A 27,510-nucleotide genomic window follows, 5' to 3' on the forward strand; every position below is an offset into this window, starting at 1 on the left:
AAAAAAAAAACACCCCAAAAAAACCAAAAAAAACCAAACACTAACCCCAAAGTTGGTATTCGCAGATGATGATGGCGGCGGTGCTCTATCTTCATCCCGGCGGCGCTCCATCTTCATCCCGGTGGTCCATCTTTTAACTTCATCCCGGCAGTGGTGGCGGAGATGACGGCGGAAATGACAGCGGTGGAGAAGTCGGTCCTCCTCTTCAAGATTCCAACATGGAACTTCTCTTCATGCGGTCTCCAGCCGCATACTGAATAGTAAATGCGAGGAACCCCTTTTATATGAGGATACCCTTGCATTGCTATTGGCTGATTTGAATCTGTAAATCAGCCAATAGAACAAAATTAAAAAGCTTTCATTCTTTTGGCTGATTTGAATTTGAAGATTCAAATTAGCCAATAGGAATGCAAGGGTACCTCCATATAAAATAGGTACCTCGCATTCACTATTCAGTGTGTGGCTGGAGACCACATAAAGAGGACCTCCATGTTGAAGTTCCGAAGAGGAGGACCGCCATTGCCGCAGCCGTCGTCACTGCTGCCACCCCTGCCACAGCCGCCACCACCAGTGTTTGCTCTTTTTGTTTACCCAGCCCCTTTCAGTGGGTGTCCCAGATTACCTCATTAATATTGCTAAACTGGAAGCTTCTAAGTAAGTTTTTAAACAGTATCTGTGTATATTATTCTTTATAGTAGTGTCTATATGAAAATTGGTGTATACTGCCGCTTTAATAGATTAGGTGAATAGATTATTTAGTTACTTTGCCATGTGGGGGGGTGGCGGTTTAGGGGTAAATAGTTGTATTTAGTGTTTCCGATGTGGGGGGATGGCGGTTTAAGGGTTAATAGTTTCTTTCGATAGTTTGTGATGTGGGAGGATGGTGGGTTAGGGGTTAATAGTTTATTTATGAGTGTAAGTGTACTTTGTAATGTATTTTTGATGTATTTTGTGCAGCGTTTTAGTTTCAGAAAACAGTTAACCACAGCTTTATTATTATATATATATATATTAAATAAACTTTGCAATAAACATTCATTATTTATTTCCCCCTTTTTGTGTCATTTAAAGGGACATGCTACCAAAACACTTGAAAGTGAATGCGAGAATACCTCTAAAAAGCTGACAAGAAAATATCACATGGACATTTCTATGTAAAAATGGAAGGTTTCCTACCCAAAATTTCCTCAGTAGTCACAGCCCAATGTAAAGGGATTTTAAGCAACCAATCAATATGCTTGTTCTGAGATTTGCAAGGAAGTGGGCATCTCGCATATGCAGGCACCGTCAATTTATTTTAATCCTCAGTTAAAGGAAGTTTGGAAATCCCACAAGATGGCAGCAACGAAAACTGTGAACTTAGTACTAATTATGTTGATTGCCTGTTTTTTTTATGTCACCATGCATGCTCCCTTGTCCTGAGACAAGCATCCAGAATAGATGTTTAAATCCCCCCCCCCTCAATGGGATGTGGTTACTGTTGAAATGTTATGGTAAACAATCTTACTTTTTTACACATCTTTCTTTTTTGTGTTCATGTGATATTGTCTAATCAGTTGTGAAATGATTTAGCAGAGGGGCAACACATCTTAAAAATAATAAAATTAATTCCTTATTGCAATAAAGTATTTGCATTTATGCTAAACCCACTGAAAAATATGGATAGGGACAGTAAGACAGAACTCTCAAATGGGGACTTTTCTGCACAAGTATTATTTCCTTTTTATTATTAGTACAGTTAAAAACAAACCATACAAATACACATAATAGCAAACTGTCCTGATTTTTCTAGGACGGCCCCATTTTTATGGCTCCTTTACAAAGTTACAATTGTCCTGGGAGGCTGTCCCACATTTTAAAAATGTAAAAATCTAGCACTGATATTTATGTATGTCAAAATATAGTATGCAAATATATGAATATACCAACTAGACAAATGAACAAATGGTCTTATGAGGTCTTTGTTGGTCTTATGCATACATTTGTTGGAGAACTGACTTCTGGGAATATCCTGCAGTTTACAAATTACATTGAATACAATATTTTGTGTGTCATGAAATCCAAGCATAGCAAAAGTCTGTTCTGGTAAGGGTTAATTGGTTGAGGTTTAACCCTTTAATGACAGCTTACGTACCTTGTACGTCGGCTGTCCATAGTGCTTACATGGCTTTAATAGCATGTGTCTCAGGCAGTTAAGGATGCAGAAATAGTACCATCTCGCCACTCTCTTACAAGCCCTGGAAGACTCTTGTCACAGGCAACGTACTTAGTACGTAGCTGTCAGTTAGGGGGGAATTGGTTGGGCTTGTGTGCAAGATATATTTCTCTATTTTTGCTTTCTAATATACAGCTACTATTACCTAGTAGATAACCACTGATATGTCCTTGAAAGGGTTGATTGTTCAAGGTTGTTGTATGCAGGTTGGTAACTAAGGTGAGTGCACAGTATAAATTACTTTACTTTTCATATTCAAATGTATTTGCACAACACTCCCCTGTAGGGCCTGTTATGTGTAGGGAAGTTACATTCTGTGGTCAAAATATTGTACTAAAACTCAGTTTTTCATATAAGTTTGAGGGTTGTATACTGATAACGGTCTTCTTTTGTTATATTCATTATGGTCCTGTCAGGAATATTTGCATGTTTTGTTTTGCCTTAGGCCCAAACCTTTTCTGCTGCCCTCATTTTCATACAGCAGCTCTCTGGAATTTTCCATCTATTTACCTTTCCTTTTGAGTCTATGAATAAGTTCCACTAGGGGGCACGAAATGCGTCAGTATTTCCCTTTCTTAGATGCTTACCATGTCTGAATCATGTTTTTAACTGATTTGTGCCGTTAATGTTTTGAGTGGTTTGATCTGCCCCTGAAATGGCACTCTGGGCTTCAGGCAAGCCTCATTTTACAGTATTAGCACTTCTGGGATCCAGAGCTGGAAGCAGCTTAGATCTGCAGACCTTTACTCTTATTCTCTACTTTTTATTTCATACTCTTTTCCAGTTCAATTATTTTCCATTCTCCCAGGGTTTCCTGTTTGTTTCTCCCTCCTGTTTTCACTCATATTCTCCCCTCTACTTTACTGTTTTTTCTTTTTACTTCTTCTCTTTCTCTCTAATTTTCCACTTTCTCTTTCCATTTTTATGTTTTTTCCTTATCTCCCTCTTTTCTTTTTATCTATTGCAGATTCTTTGTCTCTACAAAATATGTATCTTTTTATTCCCCTGTTTGCAGCTTTTTCTTCCCTATTCTCTTTTCCTCTCCTCCTTTTTATTTCCCATTTTACTACCTCCTCCCATGTTGCTGTCCTTCTTAATAACATTCTCTTTAACAGACCTGACTCTCCCCATCCTTTATAACATTCTCTTTACCAGACCTGACTCTCCCCATCCTTTGTAACATTCTCTTTACCAGACCTGACTCCCCCCATCCTTTATAACATTCTCTTTACCAGACCTGACTCCCCCCATCCTTTATAACATTCTTTTAACCAGACCTGACTCTCCCCATCCTTTATAACATTCTTTTTACCAGACCTGACTCTCCCCATCCTTTATAACATTTTTTCTACCAGACCTGACTCTCCCCATCCTTTGTAACATTCTCTTTACCAAACCTGACTCTCCCCATCCTTTATAACATTCTCTTTACCAGACCTGACTCTCCCCATCCTTTATAACATTCTCTTTACCAGACCTGACTCTCCCCATCCTTTGTAACATTCTCTTTACGAGACCTGACTGCCCCCATCCTTTGTAACATTCTCTTTACGAGACCTGACTCTCCCCATCCTTTGTAACAGGTTTCTTTTTCCCCTTTCTTCCCTTACTGTCCTTTATTATTAATTTAATTAATCATAAAACCTGAATTACTGTGACACTAAAAGTAATCACAACCTGACATATCTTTATTCTACCAAAACAGCACCCCCTCTTTTCACAGTAAATTATAGTGCTTATTGGAACCAAAATAAAGTATAATCTTTATTGTCACCTTTTGACTCAGAGCATTACTGTTTTTAATCTCATTGTACATTTTATTGAAGAAGGCACAAGATTGTTTCATTTTAAAGAATATAGGGAAACTTATTTGTTATCATGCATTTGAAAGAGCATGAGGGTGTTAATAATGATAACTACCGTACATGAAATATAAGTTATCTGAAGCTTAGTAATGTTTTTTGTAATATTGCATCTCTAGTATGTATTGCTTTTTGTTACTGATTAGTAGGGCTGACTTGACATCAGAATTAACAAATTAGAGCAACCTCACTTCCATTTAAAGAGAGGACACTTTTTTGTTTCATGGTTTAATTCATACTGATTATTCCCTGCTGCCTGTTTACAACCCTGCATTATGCATTTGTCATAAGCAAGGATGGCCGTAGACCATAAAATATGACTGACAATAAAGCTAAATATCAATATAGTGTTTAACCAGTTGAGCCTATCAATTTAACCCACTGGCTGTCAAACAGATCCGCAGCACATTGTATGGTGACATGCTGCAGATTTCTTTAGTAATCAAGGCATTAAGCAGCACATTGTATTATGACATGCTGCAGATTTCTTTAGTAATCAAGGCATTAAGCAGCACATTGTATGGTGACATGCTGCAGATTTCTTTAGTAATCAAGGCATTAAGCAGCACATTGTATGGTGACATGCTGCAGATTTCTTTAGTAATCAAGGCATTAAGCAGCACATTGTATGGTGACATGCTGCAGATTTCTTTAGTAATCAAGGCATTAAGCAGCACATTGTATGGTGACATGCTGCAGATTTCTTTAGTAATCAAGGCATTAAGCAGCACATTCTATGGTGACATGCTGCAGATTTCTTTAGTAATCAAGGCATTAAGCAGCACATTGTATGGTGACATGCTGCAGATTTCTTTAGTAATCAAGGCATTAAGCAGCACATTGTATGGTGACATGCTGCAGATTTCTTTAGTAATCAAGGCATTAAGCAGCACATTGTATGGTGACATGCTGCAGATTTCTTTAGTAATCAAGGCATTAAGCAGCACATTGTATGGTGACATGCTGCAGATTTCTTTAGTAATCAAGGCATTAAGCAGCACATTGTATGGTGACATGCTGCAGATTTCTTTAGTAATCAAGGCATTAAGCAGCACATTGTATGGTGACATGCTGCAGATTTCTTTAGTAATCAAGGCATTAAGCAGCACATTGTATGGTGACATGCTGCAGATTTCTTAAGTAATCAAGGCATTAAGCAGCACATTGTATGGTGACATGCTGCAGATTTCTTTAGTAATCAAGGCATTAAGCAGCACATTGTATGGTGACATGCTGCAGATTTATTTAGTAATCAAGGCATTAAGCAGCACATTGTATGGTGACATGCTGCAGATTTCTTTAGTAATCAAGGCATTAAGCAGCACATTGTATTATGACATGCTGCAGATTTATTTAGTAATCAAGGCATTAAGCAGCACATTGTATGGTGACATGCTGCAGATTTCTTTAGTAATCAAGGCATTAAGCAGCACATTGTATGGTGACATGCTGCAGATTTCTTTAGTAATCAAGGCATTAAGCAGCACATTGTATGGTGACATGCTGCAGATTTCTTTAGTAATCAAGGCATTAAGCAGCACATTGTATGGTGACATGCTGCAGATTTCTTTAGTAATCAAGGCATTAAGCAGCACATTCTATGGTGACATGCTGCAGATTTCTTTAGTAATCAAGGCATTAAGCAGCACATTGTATGGTGACATGCTGCAGATTTCTTTAGTAATCAAGGCATTAAGCAGCACATTGTATGGTGACATGCTGCAGATTTCTTTAGTAATCAAGGCATTAAGCAGCACATTGTATGGTGACATGCTGCAGATTTCTTTAGTAATCAAGGCATTAAGCAGCACATTGTATGGTGACATGCTGCAGATTTCTTTAGTAATCAAGGCATTAAGCAGCACATTCTATGGTGACATGCTGCAGATTTCTTTAGTAATCAAGGCATTAAGCAGCACATTGTATGGTGACATGCTGCAGATTTCTTTAGTAATCAAGGCATTAAGCAGCACATTGTATGGTGACATGCTGCAGATTTCTTAAGTAATCAAGGCATTAAGCAGCACATTGTATGGTGACATGCTGCAGATTTCTTTAGTAATCAAGGCATTAAGCAGCACATTGTATGGTGACATGCTGCAGATTTCTTTAGTAATCAAGGCATTAAGCAGCACATTGTATGGTGACATGCTGCAGATTTCTTTAGTAATCAAGGCATTAAGCAGCACATTGTATGGTGACATGCTGCAGATTTCTTTAGTAATCAAGGCATTAAGCAGCACATTGTATGGTGACATGCTGCAGATTTCTTTAGTAATCAAGGCATTAAGCAGCACATTGTATGGTGACATGCTGCAGATTTCTTTAGTAATCAAGGCATTAAGCAGCACATTGTATGGTGACATGCTGCAGATTTCTTTAGTAATCAAGGCATTAAGCAGCACATTGTATGGTGACATGCTGCAGATTTCATTAGTAATCAAGGCATTAAGCAGCACATTGTATGGTGACATGCTGCAGATTTCTTTAGTAATCAAGGCATTAAGCAGCACATTGTATGGGGACATGCTGCAGATTTCTTTAGTAATCAAGGCATTAAGCAGCACATTGTATGGGGACATGCTGCAGATTTCTTTAGTAATCAAGGCATTAAGCAGCACATTGTATGGTGACATGCTGCAGATTTCTTTAGTAATCAAGGCATTAAGCAGCACATTGTATGGTGACATGCTGCAGATTTCATTAGTAATCAAGGCATTAAGCAGCACATTGTATGGTGACATGCTGCAGATTTCTTTAGTAATCAAGGCATTAAGCAGCACATTGTATGGGGACATGCTGCAGATTTCTTTAGTAATCAAGGCATTAAGCAGCACATTGTATGGGGACATGCTGCAGATTTCTTTAGTAATCAAGGCATTAAGCAGCACATTGTATGGTGACATGCTGCAGATTTCTTTAGTAATCAAGGCATTAAGCTGCACATTCTTGATGCCAGACTTGTCAATAATGTCAACACTATTTTCTCCAAACTAAATATGGCGATATAGTTTATATTTTTCTTACTTGTCACCACACTTGCCTTCTAATATCATTTAGTTGTTTTTTTCCTGACAACCGTTTTTTCTACCCTTTCTGAAAAAAAAAAAAATCCTATAGCTCAGTTTTACCATAGAGCAAAAATAACAGCCACAAAACAGGCAGCATTGACTTTGGGATCTGATAATAAATAAAGTCTATGGCTTCAAGACCATGGCAGTTTTTTTAGTACCCTAATAAGCTGTGATTTCATGTCAGGAAGTCTCTGAACATATTCTCACAAGTGAATTCTATGAATAATGAGCAAGAAAGGCCGTGAAGAGAACACATCCATTTTGCCTACCCCAGCTGTTGCTATGGAAACTCCTTGCAGTGATTCCAAGCTCTTCTTCACAAAGTAGAAATGGTGACGAAGACATGAAACGCGCTGTTCACCTCTCAGGCAGCCAAGGAGCTAATTGCTGAAGCTATCTTGTACAAACTGACCAGTATAGCAGAAAGAATTGACAGAAGGATGATACAAATGTCATCCTATCATGTCTCTCTCCAGATGTGTTCAAAGCTGTCAAGTAGTCTAAAAAATGTACATCTTCCTCTGAAAAATGTCTGAAAAAGTTAGTATATTTTTACAATATAGAAAATAATAAATACATTTGTAAAATATATTCTTACAAAAGATAATAACTAAGCATAGCTGATTTTCTGAATAACCTATCTTGTCGGAAAATCTAATTGATAAAGCTGTAATTTATAAGTGTTTGTCATTTATTTAAAAAAAAAGCAGCAATAAAAATATAATTGCACCATTTCCTATATATATATATATATATATATATATAGAACCTTCTGTCCCTAAGGTATTTGGTAAGCAACTCTTTTTAATAAGGTTTTAAGAGTACCCCAACTTTATTTTAAAGGGACACATGAAAAGTGCAGCAAAGTTTTTCAAAATAGAGAAATATTTAAGTTAGAAATGCAGGAAAAAGAGGCCATGATTTGAAAATGAAAGTGTATACAGGGAGTGCAGAATTATTAGGCAAATGAGTATTTTGACCACATCATCCTCTTTATGCATGTTGTCTTACTCCAAGCTGTATAGGCTCGAAAGCCTACTACCAATTAAGCATATTAGGTGATGTGCATCTCTGTAATGAGAAGGGGTGTGGTCTAATGACATCAACACCCTATATCAGGTGTGCATAATTATTAGGCAACTTCCTTTCCTTTGGCAAAATGGGTCAAAAGAAGGACTTGACAGGCTCAGAAAAGTCAAAAATAGTGAGATATCTTGCAGAGGGATGCAGCACTCTTAAAATTGCAAAGCTTCTGAAGCGTGATCATCGAACAATCAAGCGTTTCATTCAAAATAGTCAACAGGGTCGCAAGAAGCGTGTGGAAAAACCAAGGCGCAAAATAACTGCCCATGAACTGAGAAAAGTCAAGCGTGCAGCTGCCAAGATGCCACTTGCCACCAGTTTGGCCATATTTCAGAGCTGCAACATCACTGGAGTGCCCAAAAGCACAAGGTGTGCAATACTCAGAGACATGGCCAAGGTAAGAAAGGCTGAAAGACGACCACCACTGAACAAGACACACAAGCTGAAACGTCAAGACTGGGCCAAAAAATATCTCAAGACTGATTTTTCTAAGGTTTTATGGACTGATGAAATGAGAGTGAGTCTTGATGGGCCAGATGGATGGGCCCGTGGCTGGATTGGTAAAGGGCAGAGAGCTCCAGTCCGACTCAGACGCCAGCAAGGTGGAGGTGGAGTACTGGTTTGGGCTGGTATCATCAAAGATGAGCTTGTGGGGCCTTTTCGGGTTGAGGATGGAGTCAAGCTCAACTCCCAGTCCTACTGCCAGTTTCTGGAAGACACCTTCTTCAAGCAGTGGTACAGGAAGAAGTCTGCATCCTTCAAGAAAAACATGATTTTCATGCAGGACAATGCTCCATCACACGCGTCCAAGTACTCCACAACGTGGCTGGCAAGAAAGGGTATAAAAGAAGAAAATCTAATGACATGGCCTCCTTGTTCACCTGATCTGAACCCCATTGAGAACCTGTGGTCCATCATCAAATGTGAGATTTACAAGGAGGGAAAACAGTACACCTCTCTGAACAGTGTCTGGGAGGCTGTGGTTGCTGCTGCACGCAATGTTGATGGTGAACAGATCAAAACACTGACAGAATCCATGGATGGCAGGCTTTTGAGTGTCCTTGCAAAGAAAGGTGGCTATATTGGTCACTGATTTGTTTTTGTTTTGTTTTTGAATGTCAGAAATGTATATTTGTGAATGTTGAGATGTTATATTGGTTTCACTGGTAAAAATAAATAATTGAACTGGGTATATATTTGTTTTTTGTTAAGTTGCCTAATAATTATGCACAGTAATAGTCACCTGCACACACAGATATCCCCCTAAAATAGCTAAAACTAAAAACAAACTAAAAACTACTTCCAAAAATATTCAGCTTTGATATTAATGAGTTTTTTGGGTTCATTGAGAACATGGTTGTTCAATAATAAAATGAATCCTCAAAATTACAACTTGCCTAATAATTCTGCACTCCCTGTAGATTCTTAAGCCAGATCTTTTTTTCTTTTCTTGCTACAAAAGCTTTCAAACAGTTAATTTTAATACTAACTCTGATAAAATATAAATATCTGTTAGCAGGCTTAGTCACCTCTCGGCTCCAGCCTCATGATTTTTCATATTGTAATAATAAAATGGGGAAGCAGCCTGCAGGGATATGAATTCAGCAGATGTGAAGTCTGTTTCGCTTATAATTAGAGTTATCACTGTATTATTTACTGCAGGGCACAAACAACACCACAATACATGTTTATAAACACACAGAGGAGCTGGAATTTAGAGATTCAGCACAGGGAGGCTTCTAGACTGTATTTGCAATATGACAGGGGACATGTTTGTAAAGTGACTCTGATGAATGGCCATTATACTCTGCACAAGGCGTAACAATACTCAGTTTGTAAACAGAACTCACGTGTTGGAACACATAGTCATGAGATTCTGGGTCAATATTTATTAGTGTTTATTTATTGCCAGACTTTCATCTTAAGTGTCTATAGGAAGATGAAAATCAGATATCCCAAATTAATATTTTCTCCACATCTATGTATTTATTCTTAAAGGAACATCAAACTCAAATTTTTGTTATGCATATCAAAGAACAACATTTAGTCAAAATTTTTTAATAAAAAAAAGTTAATAAATGAAGTTAAAGGGATATGAAACCCAAAATTTTTATTTCATGATTCAGATGAAGCATACAATTTTAAACATCTTTCAAATGTACTTCTATTAAGTAATTTGCTTTGCTCTTTTGTTATCCCTTGTTGCAGGGCATACCTCTATCTATTTATCTCTGTCTATTTGTCTGTCTGTTTATATCTTTAGCATGCATATTAGTACTATTGCTTTCTACTTAGTTAAATTTGGCGGCCCCAAAAATAATTGCACCAGGGCCCCCTGTTAAAGGGACAGTATACACAAATGTTTATGTAACTGCATGTAAGGCACTACTATCAAGAAGAATAGGCAGAGATAATTATCTAAAAATCCATTATAGAATCCTTTAAAAACATACTTCGAAGCTCCCAGTTTAGCACTGTTGATGAGGTTAGGCTGGGACACTCAGTGAAAGGGGCTGAGAAATCAGGAGGAGCAGACCTCCTCTTTACTGAATATGAAAAGACAGATTATACAAACAGGATCAGCAGGAATATGTAGACATCAGTATACATGTAAAACTTTGGGGCTTGGTTAGGAGTCTGAAAATCAGCACAATGTTATTAAATAATAAGCAAAAATATAGATTTTTACAAAGACTCTCCCAGATAGGCTCTATAAATGGATCATCTACAAAACATTTATGCAAAGAAAAATCTAGTGTACAATGACCCTTTAAGTAGATCCGCTACTGTCTCCATCGTTTGTGTCATAGCATTAAATATGTCTGAGTTTGATCATTTAAAAGTACTCATTAAATTCCCCATCCTCCCCTTACTGCACTTCAAAGCCTGTGCTGAACACAGCTCTGATTGACAGGTACGCACGTATGCTGCCTCTGATTGGTTCAGCTCCTGATTAGTAGTACATTGCTGGTCTGGAGTTGACAGTAACAAATGTTTAAAGTGCCATTATAGTAAAAAAAAATGTTTACATTCTCTAATTCATTAGAGCATGTAATTTTACAACTAGTAAGCCTGCCCCTCTCTGTGTTTAACCCCTGCAAAATGGTTAAACACATAGTTAAAGTACCACTCATGGGCTGGGTCTTTATATATGTGTTTAATCCCTTTGCTCTTACAAATTAGAGCATTTAATTTTTTTTTGACAATAATAGCCCTTTAACCTTTTTTTGTGATTATCGAGTCTGTGATTCTTCATATCATAGAAAGGGCAGGGAAATGAAAGGAAATTTTGAGATTTCTCAGAAAAACAAATCTACAGCTCATTTAGAATTCAAAGTAATTATTATTGCCTCCTTGTCCTGATATTTGATGATTGTACAGTTCTACTGTATTTAATGGTATTTTAATTCTACTGGGCAGCCAAGTTGTAGCACGCAAAATGACAAACAGCTGCCTGGTTATAATAACACATTATCATACCTCCGGGAGGTTATCCAGGACTAGGAGGGGAGTGAGACTTGTGGGCAGGACAGCCGTCAGAGGTATTTGTCCACTGGTGTCCTGTGGGGAGGGAGGCCTTGAGTGGAAATGAGAAAGAGTAGCATAACTCCCAAATAATGACAATCCCCCAGTATGGAAACTGCATTATACATAGGGTTACCACCTTGGCCATTTTAACCTGAAGAGTTATGAGTTACACATGCTGCAGGGTGTGCAGAGAGGAACATAACAAATGCTGTCCAGAAGGAACAATACATGTTCCTCCCTGTACACCCTGCATCATGTGTAAGTCATAATTCTCCAGTTTAACATGACCAAGGTGGCAACAGTAATTATACAGCCAAGTAGAAGCCTTCTGAGTAGGCTGACCATATTGCCGCTTTAAAAAGGGACACATATGAAAAATACATATGTCAGGGCTGTTTAAAGAAATGTTTTGAATAATGTTCCATTATAAGAACCCTGACATATGTATTTTTCATATGTGTCCATTTTTAAAGCGGCAATATGGTCAGTCTACTTCTGAGAGAGGATGTCTATAAGCTTTTATTTTGCAAACAACAAATACAACAAGATTCTAGCATGTATGTTCTATAGAAAACTCCAGTTATAACCCTATATTTTTAGAACTCTATAGAAACTTCTGTTGGAGGAACTATCTCCATATTATTTAAATAAAAATTAGTAATATAGAAATAGGGAATTAACTAACAACATTTACATCTGAACCAGAGCAATGCTTGAACCAAAGGTGTTTGCTATGCTGGACCGCCATTACATTTTATCTAATTAATTGGAGGTCTTCTATTAACCTAACCAACCCAATGTTCTTACACTCATACGTTATCAGAATAGCAATCCTTTTTTATCGTTTTTTAAAGTTAAACTCATGACCACCTAATCTACGTCCAAAAATACCCAGCCATGCTCCTAGACTGTACCAGAGTCTGAGTGCTCAGTGGGATAGGTTGTCTTGTGGTTCCAATTGCAGGGTCATTTGTACAATGTATTTTTATAATGTATGTTACTGAAATAATAAAACTTATAGTTAAGAAATCAGACAGATACACAATTTAGGAGCTAGGCCCAGATCTTTGTGTTAAAACAGGTTTAAAGGGACATAAACACCAACATTTTTCTTTCATGATTCAGATAGATCTTGTAATTTTAAACAACTTTCCAATTGACTTCTATTAGCTCATTTGTTTTGTTCTCTTTGTATCCTTTGTTGAAATAAATACCCATGTAGACTCAAGAGCTGCTTATTGGTGGCTGTATATAAATGCCTCTTGTCATTGGCTTTCAGATAACTTCCTGTAGTGCATTGCTGCTTCTTCCACAAGAGAATGAAACATATTAGATAATATAAGTAAAGGGGAAAGTTGTTTAAAATGGTATTCTCTATCTGAATCATAAAATATTTGTTTTTGGTTTCATGTCCCTTTATGTAAAATATTGTAAAAATATAGGAGTCATGGGTAAAATTTATAGCTTCATGCATATACGACATATGTACATATTATTATTGTTACTAATATTATGTATATTATAATAATAATGGTAATAATAATGAAAAAGATATATACACTGTATGCAGAGAAAGGCAGATAGACACTCTGCATTTTTTATCAGTATAAAACTAATTATTATAGTGAGATTTCAGCCCCCCCCCCCCCTTCCCCTATCTTCAGACATACAATGTGCATAACAAACTTACCCCAATATATATTGTATCTCCACAGTGATCATCAACTATGCCAAATTCAGAACTCCCTGGAGACTTCCTTTCTCTGTCTATGTGCGTATAGATAGATAGATAGATAGATAGATAGATAGATAAATAAATATAGATAAATAGATAGATGATAGATAGATAGATGATAGGCAGATGATAGAAAGAAATATATAGAGAGATGATAGATAGAAATATATATAGATGATAGACTGATATATAGATATATAGATATCAATAGATAGATGATAGATGATACACAGATGATAGATAGAAATAGACAGTAAGGCCCATATTTATCAAGCTCCGTACGGAGCTTGAAGGGATCGTGTTTATGGCGAGTCTTCAGACTCGCCAGAAACACAAGTTATGAAGCAGCCGTCTAAAGACCGCTGCTCCATAACCCTGTCTGCCTGCTCTGAGCAGGCGGATAGGAATCGACGGAAATCAACCCGTTCGAGTACGATCAGGTTGATTGACACCTCCCTGCTGGCGGCCGATTGCTGACTCGCGGCCAATCGGCCGCCAGCAGGGGGTGGCGTTGCACCAGCAGCTCTTGTGAGCTGCTTGTGCAATGTTAAATGCGGAGAGCGTATTGTTCTCCGCATTTAGCGAGGTCTTGCAGACCTGATCCACACTGTCGGATCAGGTCCGCAAGACCTTTGATAAATAGGGGCCACAGACAGATAGATAGACAGATAGATAGATAGATAGATAGATAGATAGATAGATAGATAGACAGACAGACATGTATAGATATAGAAAGATAGATACATAGATAGAATTATATAGATAGATAGCTATAGACAGATACATAAATAGATAGATAAATGATAGATATATGAAAATTTAGACTAGTCTCAGACAAGTAATGTACAATTATACAATTTGGCTTCTTTCATATCTTTACCATAGGGGGGACTTGTAATTTTTCCCTCTGGACTTACACATTTTCTCCATTGTCTAGTAAACTAAAATGATATTTTGTATATTTCTATTTGTGTCTGTGTGATAACAAATATTTTTTTTTATTAAAATACGGTATTACAATTAAAAAGCAGATTGTAGTTATATGTTTATTGTTATTTTCAATAACAATCATAATTAAAAAGTAGATTCTTTCTGTCTAGAAAATGTTATATTATGTATGACTGAAAAAGAAAATGTATTCCTAGTCATCTCTTTCTCTCTTTTTTTTTTTTTTTTGATAGCTCAGACCATCATTGAGAAAAAAAGGATTTACTATAAATACATCATAGAGCATTCCTCTGTGGTTTCCTTTAACCCAATGACGACCAGAGAAGAATAAACATTGCTTCTCCCATCAGTTACTAAAACAAATCTTTAATGAACCCTATAGAATATATTTAATATTTTTTTGTTTTCTTAATAATGGAGTAACCCTCATTCTCCCAAGGAAAGAAATAATGGTTGTTTTTGCAATGTCTAACGACTCTCTCAGGATGTCCATAGCCTCCCGCCCCCTTCCTTTAAATCTGCTGTAAAATCAGAGCGTAGACAATCTAGCAGTTTCCATGGTAGCCAGGTGCCTGGGCTCTTCTAGAATGCTGGTGCCACTTGCAAACTAATGAGGCAGTTCTGCATGTGGAGAGGACAGGAAAGGCTTCAGCTAAGCACCAATGACCCCTCCCACAGTGTTTAGTGGTAGATACCATGCTTAACCCTTTCTCTGCCTGAGGGGCAAGAGCTGTCAACAATTTGAAGCTTGATGTCTCATCTAACGACCAATTTAGTAAAAAGAAATAAATATTTTAATGTCATTTATCCTTTCTGCTAGATTCAAATAGCTCCACATGCTTGTCTCTTTACAAGTAAACAAGAAATGTGCATGAATTGAATTCATAGAAAAAAACAGTTTATCTGATGTCTTTGTGTGAAATAAAATGCTTACTGTAAGTAAAGGCAGGAAAGGGTAAAAAAAAAAGGTTCAAATTTAGACTGTTTGGGTGTAAAAGACATAGCTGCAAGCATAGGCTTTCAAAATCAAAATTGACACTATCCAATAAAGATTTATCAGTTAAAGCGAAACTTCTATTATCTGATTTGCTTCATTCTCTTGTTATCATTTGCTGAAGAAGCAGCAATGCATTACTGGGAGCTAAGTTGCAAATTTGTTGAGGTGAGGCATATATGCGCAGCCACTAATCAGCAGCTCCTGAGCCTGCCTAGGTATTCAACAAAATATATCAAGAGAAAAAAAAAAGCTAATTTGATAATAGAAGTAAATTGAAAAGTTGTTTAAAATCACATGCTCTATCGGACTCATGAAAGAATAAAATGGAGTTTCATGTCCCTTTAATTTATTCCAATGTCAGCCATCAAGTAATGTAATCTTTACTTGTGTTTACTTTTTGTTTCATTTTGTGGTGTATGTAATAAACTATACCAAATGCTTGTTTGTGTGATGCCATGTGTATTCTTTAGTGTGTGTGATGTCATGTGTATTATTTAGTGTGTGTGATGTCATGTGTATTCTTTAGTGTGTGTGATGTCATGTGTATTATTTAGTGTGTGTGTGATGTCATGTGTATTCTTTAGTGTGTGTGATGTCATGTGTATTATTTAGTGCTTGTGATGTCATGTGTATTCTTTAGTGTGTGTGATGTCATGTGTATCATTTAGTGTGTGTGATGTCATGTGTATTATTTAGTGTGTGTGATGTCATGTGTATTCTTTAGTGTGTGTGATGTCATGTGTATTATTTAGTGTGAGTGTGATGTCATGTGTATTCTTTAGTGTGTGTGATGTCATGTGTATTATTTAGTGTGTGTGATGTCATGTGTATTCTTTAGTGTGTGTGATGTCATGTGTATTCTTTAGTGTGTGTGATGTCATGTGTATTATTTAGTGTGTGTGATGTCATGTGTATTCTTTAGTGTGTGTGATGTCATGTGTATTCTTTAGTGGTTGTGATGTCATGTGTATTCTTTAGTGTGTGTGATGTCATGTGTATTCTTTAGTGGTTGTGATGTCATGTGTATTATTTAGTGTGTGTGATGTCATGTGTATTCTTTAGTGTGTGTGTGATGTCATGTGTATTCTTTAGTGTGTGTGATGTCATGTGTATTATTTAGTGCTTGTGATGTCATGTGTATTCTTTAGTGTGTGTGATGTCATGTGTATTCTTTAGTGTGTGTGATGTCATGTGTATTATTTAGTGTGTGTGTGATGTCATTTGTATTCTTTAGTGTGTGTGATGTCATGTGTATTATTTAGTGTGTGTGTGATGTCATGTGTATTCTTTAGTGTGTGTGATGTCATGTGTATTATTTAGTGCTTGTGATGTCATGTGTATTCTTTAGTGTGTGTGATGTCATGTGTATTATTTAGTGTGTGTGATGTCATGTGTATTCTTTAGTGTGTGTGATGTCATGTGTATTATTTAGTGTGTGTGATGTCATGTGTATTCTTTAGTGCTTGTGATGTCATGTGTATTCTTTAGTGTGTGTGATGTCATGTGTATTCTTTAGTGCTTGTGATGTCATGTGTATTCTTTATTGTGTGTGATGTCATGTGTATTATTTAGTGTGTGTGATGTCATGTGTATTCTTTAGTGCTTGTGAAGTCATGTGTATTCTTTAGTGTGTGTGATGTCATGTGTATTCTTTAGTGTGTGTGATGTCATGGGTATTCTTTAGCGCATGTGATGTCATGTGTATTCTTTAGTGTGTGTGATGCCATGTGTATTCTTTAGTGTGTGTGATGTCATGTGTATTCTTTAGTGTGTGTGATGTCATGTGTATTCTTTAGTATGTGTGATGCCATGTGTATTCTTTAGTGTGTGTGATGTCATGTGTATTCTTTAGTGTGTGTGATGCCATGTGTATTCATTAGTGTGTGTGATATCATCTGTATTCTTTAGTGTGTGTGATGTCATGTTTATTCTGTAGTGCTTGTGATGTCATGTGTATTCTTTAGTGTGTGTGATATCATGTGTATTCTTTAGTGCGTGTGATATCATGTGTATTCATTAGTGTGTGTGATGTCATGTGTATTCTTTAGTGTGTGTGATGTCATGTGTATTCTTTAGTGTGTGTGATGTCATGTGTATTCTGTAGTGTGTGTGATGTCATGTGTATTCTATAGTGCTTGTGATGTCATGTGTATTCTTTAGTGCTTGTGATGTCATGTGTATTCTTTAGTGTGTGTGATATCATGTGTATTCTTTAGTGTGTGGGATGTCGTGTATTCTTTAGTGTGTGTGATGTCATGTGTATTCTTTAGTGTGTGTGATATCATGTGTATTCCTTAGTGCTTGTTATCTCATGTGTATTCTTTAGTGTGTGTGATGTCATGTGTATTCTTTAGTGCGTGTGATCTCATGTGTATTCTTTAGTGCTTGTGATGTCATGTGTATTCTTTAGTGTATGTGATGTCATGTGTATTCTTTAGTGTGTGTGATGTCATGTGTATTCTTTAGTGCTTGTGATGTCATGTGTATTCTTTAGTGTGTGTGATGTCATGTGTATTCTTTAGTGTGTGTGATGTCATGTGTATTCTATAGTGTGTGATGTCATGTGTATTCTTTAGTGTGTGTGATGTCATGTGTATTCTTTAGTGCGTGTGATCTCATGTGTATTCTTTAGTGCTTGTGATGTCATGTGTATTCTTTAGTGTGTGTGATGTCATGTGTATTCTTTAGTGCTTGTGATGTCATGTGTATTCTTTAGTGTGTGTGATGTCATGTGTATTCTTTAGTGTGTGTGATGTCATGTGTATTCTATAGTGTGTGATGTCATGTGTATTCTTTAGTGTGTGTGATGCCATGTGTATTCTTTAGTGTGTGTGATGTCATGTGTATTCTTTAGTGCTTGTGATGTCATGTGTATTCTTTACTGTGTGTGATGTCATGTGTATTCTTTAGTGTGTGTGATGTCATGTTTATTCTTTAGTGCTTGTGATGTAATGTGTATTCTTTAGTGTGTGTGATGTCATGTGTATTCTTTAGTGCTTGTGATGTCATGTGTATTCTTTAGTGTGTGTGATGTTATGTGTATGATTGTTTGCTTGTAATGTCGTGTATTCTTTAGTGGTTGTGATGTCATGTGTATTCTTTAGTGCATGTGATGTCATGTGTATTCTTTAGTGGTTGTGATGTCATGTGTATTCTTTAATGCATGTGATGTCATGTGTATTCTTTAGTGGTTGTGATGTCATGTGTATGATTGCTTGTGATGTCATGTGTATTCTTTAGTGCATGTGATGTCATTTGTATTCTTTAGTGGTTGTGATGTCATGTGTATGGATAAGTTTTTGTGATGTCATGTGTATGCTTGTTAGCTTATGATGTCATCTGTAAGGTTGAGTACTGTTAATATCATGTGTGTGCTTAAGTGTTTTGTGATTTTACTGTGCATGCTTGTTTACTTGTGATGTCATTCGTCTGGCTGTGTGCTGGTGATGTAAAAAGCATGCTGGATTGCTTGCAATGTCATGTGAATAGTTGAGTGCTGGTGATGTTAGGTGAATGCTTAAGTGCTTGTGATGCCATGTGTATGGTTGAGTGTTTGTGATGTCATGTGTATGCTTGTTTGCTTATGATGTCATCTGTAAGGTCGAGTGCTGGTAATATCATGTGTGTGCTTGTGCTTTTAATGTGTATGCTTGTTTGCTTATTATGTCATTTGTCTGGCTGAGTGCTGGTGATGTAAAAAGCATACTGGATAACTTGAAATGTCATGTGAATAGTTGAGTGCTGGTGATGTTAGGTGCATGCTTAAGTGCTTGTGATGTCATGTGAATAGTTGAGTGCTGGTGATGTTAGGTGCATGCTTAAGTGCTTGTGATGTTAATAGACTAGTTGAGTGCTGGTGATATTAGGTGCATGCTTAAGTGCTTGTGATGTCATGTGAATAGTTGAGTGCTGGTTATGTTAGGTGAATGCTTAAGTGCTTGTGATGTCATGTGAAAGGTTGAGTGCTGGTGATGTTAGGTGAATGCTTAAGTGCTTGTGATGTCATGTGAATAGTTTAGTGCTGGTGATGTTAGGTGAATTCTTGAGTGTTTGTGATGTCATGAATATGGTTAAATGTTGATGATGTCAGGTGTATGTGAGTGTGAGTGTGCGTGTGATGTGTTATGTGTCTGGGTGAACGATGTGATGCCAGGTGCATGTTTTTGTGATGTTATGTGTCTGGTTGAGTGCTGGTGATGTCCTGTGTATGGTTGTGTGTTTATGATGTCATGTGCATAGCTAGCTGTGTGCTTGTGATGAGATGTGTATGCTTCAGCGCTAGAAATGTCATGTGTCTGGTTGAGTACTGGTGATGTCATGTGTATGGTTGTGTGCTTGTGATGTCATGTGTCTAGTTGACTGGTGGTGATGTCATATGTATGGAATGTGCTTGTGATGTTATGTGTATGACTGTGCTTGTGATGTCTTGTGTATGGCTATGTGCTTATGATGTCATTTGTATGGTTGTGTGCTTGTGATATCATATGAATGGCTGTGTGCTTGTGATGTCAATTGTATGGTTGTATACTTGTGATATCATATGTATGGCTGTGTGCTTGTGATGTCATGCCTATGCTTGTTTGCCTGCTGTGATATCATATAGATGGCTGTGTGCTTGTGATGATATGTGTATAGTTTAGTGCTGGTGATGTAAGGTGCATGCTTGATTGTTTTCAATATCATGTATGAGTTCATGTGATCACAGCTGAAGTAGGCTCAAGAGTTTGCATCTGTCTTTAGCAATATATGGTTGCAGTGTTTGCAAACATGTGTAACATTGTTACCAATGTGGCAAACACTGCTGCCATATAGTGCAGACACTATATATATACTCTTCTCGCAAGGAGCTATGTTTCATAACCAAATATCAAAAGAACAAAGTAGATTTCAAAATTGAAGTAAATTGGAAAATTATTTAAAATTGCATGTTCTAGCTGGCTCATGAGAGTTTAAATTTGACTTCCACCCCTTTTATCTCTACACATCCTTTTTTCTGTGAATAATAAATCCAGAGTAACCTAAGTAACCTATGTTTTAACATTTTTTATTTTGATTGTGCAATATTACACTCTCTGGTGTCTCTTGAATTTGACAAATAAATAAAGAGTGTCTCATGACAAAAATGGTTGCATTTCCTGACATAGAGTTTAGTGCTGTACATTAGGGTGACAGTTGCATGTTTGGGTCAGCAGGGTGGCACGAGGCTATTTGTGTCATTCTCTTTGTCACTGATAGGTCATTGAGAGGGCACAAGATGTAGGGATGGTCGGAGTCACTTTTCCAGCAGCTGCATGCACAGCTGAGTAAAAAGGCACAAGGACAACTATAAACACTTAAACTTCTCTTAAAGGACCACTCAATGCAGTAGAATTGCATAATTAACAAGTGCATAATAAAAATACAATGCAATAACACCTACTCTGAATTTCAAATAAGCTGTAGATTTTGTTTGGACAAATTAATATTTTCTCCCATTTTCTGCCCCCCTGTATCATGTGACAGACATTAGCCAATCATAAACTAATATACATATACCCTATGGGCTTGTGCATTTGCTCCCAAAAAAGTGTACCTATAAAAAGACTGTGCAAAATGTGCTAATGGAAGTGAATTGGAAAGTGTCTTCAAACAGCTGCTCTTTCTGAATCATAAAAGTTTATTTTGACTTGAGTGTCCCTTTAACAACATTAAACTCATATTTTTGGCATTTTTTCTGTCTCAAGTAAAGCTTATAGAATCTGCTGGATTCCTTCCTTCAAGTACAGCCCTGCAGTTTGTATAATTTATAAACTTACTATAAAGGGACATTGTAGTAAAAAAATAAAATGTGCACTCATGTTCCATTCCAGATGAGAATACAGCTTTTGAGCAAATGAGAAGCAGGAATATATGTGTATACTCCAGTGATTGGCTGTATACTCAACTGGAGCAAAATGTTGGTGCTCCAGGAGAATTAAAACATTTTGATGAAAAAAGGAACTTTTATTTTTACTTTAGAATTTCCCTTAGTCATAGCTGCAATATTAGTAGCTGTTGTGACTGGCCAAGATGATAGTTGGAGTCACACAACCCCCCCCCCCCAAAGCTCAAACCTAACCCCCACTTTTGATCCCACCATGTATATTTTTTACAACTCAGCAGTTATTTTACCCCTTGGATGCCAGTAACATTCAAATGCATAATTTCACCCCTTTGGCTGACACACGTAAACAGAAGTAGTTTGATCCCTTTGAATGCTCCTTGCTTATCTCTGCTCTTTATCTGTAATGTGTAGAAGAATATTAAGCGTTTTACATTTAGACAATATTCAGGGACTTAAAAAAAAAATGTGGACATTTATATGCCCAGTATTTTTGTGAAGATTTTACTAGACAGTCTGCTAAAATACTGGACTGTCCGGTTAAATACTGGACACCTGTACCCTAAATATTAAATATTAAATGGATGCTCATGCACTAAGAGACTTGAACAATGTGACTTTTCCACATCATAGTGTGATTTTGCAGATCTATGGTGTGATCTGGTGAACAGATTCATTGGGCTGGATTCATAGATGATCTGGTGGTTGCGTAGGGGCATTTCTGTAGAAGCTGGTCGTGTTTCATATCTATTGAGCATCAATCCATCACAATCAAACAAGAATTGCTAACAATACAGAAAAAAAAATTGTTATGGACACACGCTTGCAAAATGTGTTATGTATATGCTTGTAAAATTGTCACATGCCTGTTTTATGGTAAAGTATTCTCCCTGGGTAAAACTGAATCTTGCAGACCTGGTCAAGAGGCTGGCCCAGGGCGTAGTCAGGATTTTTCAATGACACATTAGCACAGCATGCAGAATTCAAAGGACTGTTAAGTCAAAAATAAACTTTCAGTAATCAGACAGAGCAGACAATTTTAAACAACGTTCCAGTTTACTTTTATTATCTAATTGTATGTCTTCTCTTTGTATCCATTGTTGAAATGCATACCTAGGTAGGCTTAGGAGAATCAATGCACTACTGCGTGCTAGCACATATATTCCTCTTGGTATTGGCTCACTTGATGTGTTCAGCTAGCTCCAGTGGTGCATTGATGCTCTTTCAACAAAGGATACCAAGAGAATGAAGCACATTTGATAATAAAAGTGAAGTGGAAAGTTGTTTAAAATTGTATTCTGTATCTGATTCATGAAAGAAAATATCACATCCCTTTCATAAAGACTATTGCTTCTGTTTTATAGAAGTTTTTATATTTTTTTGTTTTCTAACATTTTAAAGAAATTTTTGTGAGGCCTTTATCCTCAATGGTGGAACATTTTATTCACTGAGAATTGCAGTTACAAAATAGATGTGGCCAGGGGTGTTACTACAGGGGTCTCCAATGCTACCGGGCCCATCCTTTTAAGGGGCCTGGTAGAAGCTCCTCAAGCAGAATCAGATTTCAGAGCAGATAGTTTATGGGGCTGCAGTTTTTCTAATCACCACTAGAGCTTGCTAAACGTGTGACTGAAAAACAACCAGGAAAAAGAAAGTTCTACACTGAAAACATGCAGTTTGTTGTGGTACGTTTTTCTTAGTGCTGTAATATTTGTTAGGGTGCTTGCTAGGCTGTGCATCAACTCCCTCTTGTTTATGTGTGTGTGCATGTTTTGTGTGCGTGCGTGTGCATGTGTGTGTATATGTATTGGCATGTCTTTATTTACATATGTCGTGTATGTGTATATATTTATGTATGTGTTTGTGTGAGTATATGTGTGTGTATGTGTATACCTGTGTGTGTGTGCATATGTGTATGTGTGTGCGTATATGTATGTATATATGTATGTATTTGTTTGTGAGTGTATGAATGTGTGCATGTGTTGTGTGTGTGTATATGTATGTATATATGTGTGTATATGTATGTATATATGTGTGTATATGTGTATGTATTTATTTGTGAGTGTATATATGTGTGTATATGGATATATGGGTATGTGTGTAGGTGTTTGAGTGTGTGTGTATAGTATATATACAGTATCTCACAAAAGTGAGTACACCCCTCACATTTTTGAAAATATTTTATTATATCTTTTCATGTGACAACACTGAAGAAATTACACTTTGCTACAATGTAAATTAGTGAGTGTACAGCCTGTATAACAGTGTAAATTTGCTGTCCCCTCAAAATAACTCAACACACAGCCATTAATGTCTAAACCGTTGGCAACAAAAGTGAGTACACCCCTAAGTGGAAATGTCCAAATTGGGCCCAATTAGCCATTTTCCCTCCCTGGTGTCATGTGACTCGTTAGTGTTATAAGATATCAGGTGTGAATGGAGAGCAGGTGTGTTAAATTTGGTATTATCGCTCTCACACTCCATCATACTGGTCACTGGAAGTTCAACATGGCACCTCATGGCAAAGAACTCTCTGAGGATCTGAAAAAAAGAATTGTTGCTCTACATAAAAATGGCCTAGGCTATAGGAAGATTGCCAAGACCCTGAAACTGAGCTGCAGCACGTTGGACAAGACCATACAGCGGTTTCACAGGACAGGTTCCACTCAGAACAGACCTTGCCATGGTTGACCAAAGAAGTTGAGTGCACGTGCTCTGCGTCATATCCAGAGGTTGTCTTTGGGAAATAGAGTGCTGCCACCATTGCTGCAGAGGTTGAAGGGGTGGGGGGGTCAGCCTGTCAGTGCTCAGACCATACGGCGCACACTGCATCAAATTGGTCTGCATGGCTGTTGTCCCAGAAGGAAGCCTCTCCTAAAGTTGATGCACAAGAAAGCCTGCAAACAGTTTGCTGAATACAAGCAGACTAAGGACATGGATTACTGGAACCATGTCCTGTGGTCCAATGAGACCAAGATAAACCTATTTGGTTCAGATGGTGTTAAGCGTGTGTGGCGGCAACCAGGTGAGGAGTACAAAGACAAGTGTGTCTTGCCTACAGTCAAGCATGGTGGTGGGAGTGTCATGGTCTGGGCCTGCATGGGTGCTACCGGCACTGTGGAGCTACAGTTCATTGAGGGAACCATGAATGCCACCATGTACTGTGACATACTGAAGCAGACCATGATCCCCTCCCTTTGGAGACTGGGACGCAGGACAATATTCCAACATGATAACAACCCCAAACACACCTTCAAGATGACCACTACCTTGCTAAAGAAGCTGAGGGTAAAGGTGATGGACTGGCCAAGCATGTTTCCAGACCTAAACCCTATTGAACATCTGTGCGGCATCCTCAAACGGAAGGTGGGGGAGCACAAGATTTCTAACATCCACCAGCTCTGTGATTTCATCATGGAGGAGTGGAAGAGGACTCCAGTGGCAACCTATGAAGCTCTGGTGAACTCCATGCCCAGAGATGGTTAAGGCAGTACTGGAAAATAATGGTGGCCACACAAAATATTGACACTTTGGGCCCAATTTGGACATTTCTACTTAGGGGGGGGAGTACTCACCTTTGTTGCCAACAGTTTAGCCATTAATGTGTTGAGTTATTTTGAGGGGACAGCAAATGTACACTGTTATACAGGCTGTACACTCACTACTTTACATTGTAGCAAAATGTCATTTCTTCAGTGTTGTCACATGAAAAGGTATAATAAAATATTTACAAAAATTTGAGGGGTGTACTTACTTTTGTGAGATACTGTACATATATTGCCCGTTAGCTATGCTTTGCAAGGTGTTCTGTTCAAATTAGGGGTGCCCTACCACACACTTTGCCCTGGGACCCACTGAGTTCTAGTTACGCCACTGGATCTGGCTCCACTAATTATAATAGACCTGAACTCTAAATCATTTAGAGTTGTGCAATTTTTGAGTGGGGATCTTGAGGGGAGTCTTTCCACAAGATATTCATTTTATATACAGTAATAATTTGGTTGCTCATTTTTATTCCAGAGTAAGTAAAAGAGACATGCAACATTAGTTTCTTACATAAAAGTCTTTGACAAACATCTTCAGTATAGCTATTTATAATTTAATGAACCTATGTTTGTTGTAAAAGGTGCATACTTGTTAGGTGTTACAAGGATTAAAATGATAAAACAAACAGTGGAAAATTCTCTTGTCTACAATCAGATCAGCAAAAATAAGTAAAATGATGCTATTTGTGAACACAAGTTATTAAAATGGTGCAATTTGTGTAGACAGTTTAACCCTTTATAACAAAACAAAGGGAGGTGAACCCAGATTTACTGGAAAAGGCAAAAATGCTATTGGCTCCCAGCTGACCTTGTTGTCTATATTATAGAAGGAGGTAACTGGCTGGGAGTGTGCTTAGAGCATATTACAACATTTAAATCAAAGAAAAAACCCTATTAAGAGAAGAGGGAAAAGTATGCTCTTTTTACACATAAAGTATATATTTTTCCATTTATAATTGAACTTTTACTAGTTCTAGTTAAAGAAGGCAGCATAAATAGAAATTGTATCTAGCGTGCCAGAAAAATAGTTAAAAACACAACTCTGTAACTGTCACTTGTATAAAGTACGTCAATGTTGCTGATTTTAGGTATCCCTTCCCCATCCTTCCCACAATATGTCCCTAATGTTATAACAAATGTTACAACAACAAATAAAATGATCAATTAGTAGATAGTCGGAAATTAACAGAGTGCAGTTAAAATAATCACGAAGCCCCTGACGCGGTGGCATTTCACATATACGCTTCCTCAGAGGAAGTGGAAAAATATATACTTTATGTGTAAAAAGAGCATACTTTTCCCTATTCTCTTAATAGGGTTTTTTTCTTTGAGTTTAACCCTTTAGTTGCACAATATGTTGCAGCCTTCTCCTATAATTGAGGGGTTAAGGGATATCCAGTGGATGGGTGAAGGAGGTGAGATGTCTCCTTACGCAGACTGACAGGTGAGATGTCTCCTTACACAGACTGACAGGTGAGATGCCTCCTTACACAGACTGACAGGTGAGATGTCTCCTTACGCAGACTGACAGGTGAGATGTCTCCTTACACAGACTGACAGGTGAGATGTCTCCTTACACAGACTGACAGGTGAGATGTCTCCTTACACAGCCTGACAGGTGAGATGTATCCTTACACAGACTGACAGGTGAGATGTCTCCTTACACAGACTGACAGATGAGATGTCTCCTTACACAGACTGACAGGTGAGATGTCTCCTTACACAGACTGACAGGTGAGATGTCTCCTTACACAGACTGACAGATGAGATGTCTCCTTACACAAACTGACAGGTGAGATGCCTCCTTACACAGACTGACAGGTGAGATGTCTCCTTACACAGACTGACAGGTGAGATGTCTCCTTACACAGACTGACAGGTGAGATGTCTCCTTACACAGCCTGACAGGTGAGATGCCTCCTTACACAGACTGACAGGTGAGATGCCTCCTTACACAGACTGACAGGTGAGATGTCTCCTTACACAGACTGACAGGTGAGATGTCTCCTTACACTGCCTGACAGGTGAGCTACCTCCTTACACAGCCTGACAGGTGAGATGTCTCCTTACACAGCCTGACAGGTGAGCTACCTCCTTACACAGACTGACAGGTGAGATGTCTCCTTACACAGACTGACAGGTGAGATGTCTCCTTATGCAGCCTGACAGGTGAGATGTCTCCTTATGCAGCCTGACAGGTGAGATGTCTCCTTACACAGCCTGACAGGTGAGATGTCTCCTTACACAGCCTGACAGGTGAGATGTCTCCTTACGCAGACTGACAGGTGAGATTTCTCCTTACACAGCCTGACAGGTGAGATGTCTCCTTACACAGCCTGACAGGTGAGATGTCTCCTTACACAGCCTGACAGGTGAGATGCCTCCTTACACAGACTGACAGGTGAGATGTCTCCTTACACAGCCTGACAGGTGAGATGCCTCCTTACACAGACTGACAGGTGAGATGTCTCCTTATGCAGCCTGACAGGTGAGATGCCTCCTTACACAGCCTGACAGGTGAGATGTCTTCTTATGCAGCCTGACAGGTGAGATGCCTCCTTACACAGCCTGACAGGTGAGATGTCTCCTTACACAGCCTGACAGCTGAGATGTCTCCTTACACAGACTGACAGGTGAGATGTCTCTTTACACAGCCTGACAGG

This window comes from Bombina bombina, chromosome 8 (genome assembly GCF_027579735.1).
Source record: "Bombina bombina isolate aBomBom1 chromosome 8, aBomBom1.pri, whole genome shotgun sequence".
NCBI classification, from domain to species: Eukaryota; Metazoa; Chordata; class Amphibia; order Anura; family Bombinatoridae; genus Bombina; species Bombina bombina.